Source organism: Myotis davidii, unplaced genomic scaffold, assembly GCF_000327345.1.
Source record: "Myotis davidii unplaced genomic scaffold, ASM32734v1 scaffold207, whole genome shotgun sequence".
NCBI lineage: Eukaryota > Metazoa > Chordata > Mammalia > Chiroptera > Vespertilionidae > Myotis > Myotis davidii.
In genome coordinates this window covers 927,092-930,938 of record NW_006298349.1, presented here as the reverse complement: position 1 = coordinate 930,938, position 3,847 = coordinate 927,092, and positions in this window count along the sequence as shown.

Below are 3,847 nucleotides of genomic sequence, written 5' to 3'. Positions count from 1 at the left end.
GCCTCCCCGCTGGGCCCTCCGGAGGGCGTGGCCTCCCCGGGTTCCTATTCCATCAGTGGTTGCTCACCCCCTCTTCCACACCGGATTTTTTTAAAAAACCAAACATTTTTTCATGTTGATATTATTGCAGGAGTCCCCCTGCCCCGCTTTGCCCACCTCCATGCTCCCGCCCCCTCCTGGACTTGGCCCCATTCCTGTCTGTGTCCATGGGTGGGGATGTGCTCCCTATCCAGTCACTCCCCACCCGGGCACCTGCAGTCTGCTCCATGGGACCGTGCTCTGCTGCCATTTTGTTCCTCGGTTTATTTTATTAGTGAGATCACAGAGTATCTGCCTTTCTTGGACCGGCTGATTTCACCTGCAGAATACTCTCAGGTCCTTCCATGTTATTACAAACAGTAAGACTTCTTTTTCACAGCCAAGTCGTATTCCATGTGTAAACGTACCACCGCTTTTATTCTGTGCACCAGGCCTCTAGTTGTATATAATGCTATGAACACGGGAGCATGCATTCTTTCTGATGGTATTTCTGGTCTCTTAGGATATATTCCCAGAAGTGGGATCACTGGGTCAAAAGGCAGTTCCATTTTGAATGTTTTGAGGGAACTCCATACTGTTCTCCCCGGTGGCTGCACAGCCTGCATTCCCACCAGCTGTGCACGGGGTTCCCTCTTCTCCTCATCCTCACCAGCACTTGTTTGTTGGTTTATTGATGGTATCCATTCTGACAGGTGTGAGGTGATACCTCTTTGTAGTTTTCAAAAGTACATATTTCTAATGATTTCAGAGAGGAAGGGAGAGGGAGAGAGATTGAAACATCAGTGATGAGAGATAATCATTGATTGGCTATCCCCCTGCACGCCCCACACTGGGGACCGAGCCCATAACCCTGCCATGTGCCCTGCCTGGGAATTGAACTGTGACCTCCTGATTCATAGGCCAACACTCAATCACTGAGCCACCCCACCTGGACACCTCTTTATGGTTGTAATTTGCACCTCTCCGATGATTAGTGACATTGAGCATTTTTTTATGTCTATTGGCCATCTGTATGTCCTCTTTAGAGAAATGTCTATTCAGGTCCTTTACCCAATTTTTCTTTTTAAATCCTCACCCGAGGATACTTTTCCATTGATTTCTAGAGAGTGGAAGGGAGGAGGGAGAGAGAAAAATATTGTCTGAGAGACACATTGATTGGCTGCCTCCCACGTGCACCTTTACTGGGGCTGGGGAAACTGCAACCTAGGTACATGCCCTTGATCAGGAATTGAACCCTCGACCCTTCTCTGCAGGCCAGTGCTCTAACCGACCAGGGCTTTTCCCCATTTATTATTGGATTGTTTGCCTTCCTAGTGTTGAGTTGTGTAAGTTCTTTATATATTTTGGAAATTAACCCCTTATCAGATGTATCATTGCCAAATATGTTCTCCCACACAGTGGGTTCTCTTTTCATTTTGCTGATGGTTTCTTTTGCTGTGCAGAAGCTTTTTAATTTGATGTAGTTCCATTTGTTTATCTTTTCCTGAGTTTCCCTTGCCCTTGGAGACATATCTGCAAAAATATTGCTGTAAGAGATGTCTGACCTTCTTTGTTTCTTTTATGGCCTTTGGTTTTGAAGTCTATTTTGTCAGATAGAAGTATTGCTACCCCAGCTTTTTTTCGTTTCTATTTGCATGGTACATTTTTTTCCACCCCTTCACTTTTAGCCTGTGTGTATCTTTTGTTCTGTGGTGGAACGCTTGTAGACAGCATATATATGGGTCGTGTTTCTTATCTATTTGGCTACCCTGTGTCTTTTGATTGGAGCATTTAATCCATTTACATTTAAGGTTATTTATTATTGATAGATATTTATTGCTATTTTCCCAATGCCCATGTTCCTCTCTCAATTTCTTCGTAAAGTAGTTCCTTTAGCATTTTTTGCAATGCTGGTTTGGTGGTAATGAACTCTTTTAGTCTTCTTTTGTCTGGGAAGCTTTTTTTTCACATTTATTCACATTTAAATGATAGCCTTGCTGGATAGAGCAATCTTGGATTCAGGTCCTTGCTTTTCATCACTCTGAATACTTTCATGCCAATCCCTTCTGGCTGGAAGTGTTTCTGCTGAGAAATCAGCTGAGTCAAATAGGAACTCCCTTGTAGATAACTGACTCTCTCTTTTTGCCTTCAGGATTCTCTCTTTGTGTTTAATTTTGGCCATTTATTTATTTATTTTATTTTATTGCCATTTTGTGATGTGTTTTGGCGTGGATCTCTTTGGGTTTAATCTTGTATGGGACTCTCTGTGCCTCCTGAATTTGTGTGACTTTTTTCTTCACTGGGCTCAGGAAGTTTTCTGTCATTTTTTCAAACGCATTCTCAATCTCTTGCTTTCTTCTCCTCTGGTATCCCTATGATATGGATGTTGTAAATTTCATGGTGTCCCCACAATGAATTTTTAAACCATTGTTTCCTTTGACTTCACTGTAGTCAAGTCATGTGGACACTATTTAAATTCAGTTGATTTGGTTCCCATGACACTAGGCTCTTGGTGTTCCCCATGGTTGTGTTGTTGAGCCTTTCCTGCTGGTGGATGCCCTCAATGATCCTCCACATTCTGTGGTGACAACAGTCATCTCGCTGTGGGCAGCTTCTAAGTCATTTTATCCTAAATTACTAATGTGTCGGGAACTTTGTGGACACGACCAGGCCTCTCCACATGGGAATGCTCGTGCAGGGAGGGGAGAGAGCGGGGAGGTGGGAGGGGAGAAGCGGCGGCTTTTCTGGGTGGGCGGATGAGGGGTGCCGTTCCTGGTAGGGGACATGCACGCAGAGGCTGACTGGTGAGGAGGGAGTCGGGCCAAGGCTGTGAGGAGTGCTTGGGACCTTTCTCTTCAGCCACTCTGATACTGTAGTCCAGGCTTGTAACTCGAGGCTTCCCACTGAATGTCCTCCATCTCCTCTCCCGCTGCCCACTCCCCGGGAACACAGGGCCCTGGCTCCCACACCTGCCAGCACCCTGTGTCCGTGTCTGAGCCCAGGCCTGATGCGCTGTTGGACCAGCTGACTCTCCCTCCCAGGGTCTGCTGCCCCCACCCACTGAGCCCAGCCCCTGCCTCCGGGACGAGGACTGCGGACATGGTGGCAGCTGCGGGGTTGATGGCCAGAGCAGAACCACAGCAGAGGCTGCTTGGAGGCACATCAGGAGCACCTCAGGAGGGGTGGTGAGGGCGCTGCCCCCATGGGGCACCCTCCCAGGGGACTCCCCACTGCCCCCCACTGTGCATGTGGGGCTTTGCTTCCCTGTAGGTTCGTGTCCCAGGCAGGCCCTGTCATGGCCAGGCTGTGGACATGCCCTTGCCTACATGCGCATGAGGACAGAGGCTGCCCACCTTCTTTGGCTTGTAGTGGGGGTGGGAGAGAGGGTTTAACGGGTGGGCAAACTTTTTGACTCGAGGGCCACAATGGGTTCTTAAACTGGACCGGAGGGCCGGAACAAAAGCATGGATGGAGTGTTTGTGTGAACTAATATAAATTCAAAGTAAACATCATTACATAAAAGGGTACGGTCGTTACATAAAAGGGTATGGTCGTTACATAAAAGGGTACGGTAGTTTGCCCACGCCTGGTTTAGAACCTGGCAGTGTCCACCCCTCAGTCTCATTCAGGAACCTAGATGTTTCCTCGATTATTCTGAGCGAGGCTTCCTGGCAGAACTTGCCGGGACAGTAGGAATGGTCCGTGGTCTGCACTGTGGGCTGCAGCCGCTGGGGAACACCTGAAAGGTGGCTGGTGAGGGAGACGGAGGCACGTGCTTCCAGTGTGTTCACTCTCAGTGCCAGCTCACGGCTGCTGCCTTTCAGCTCCT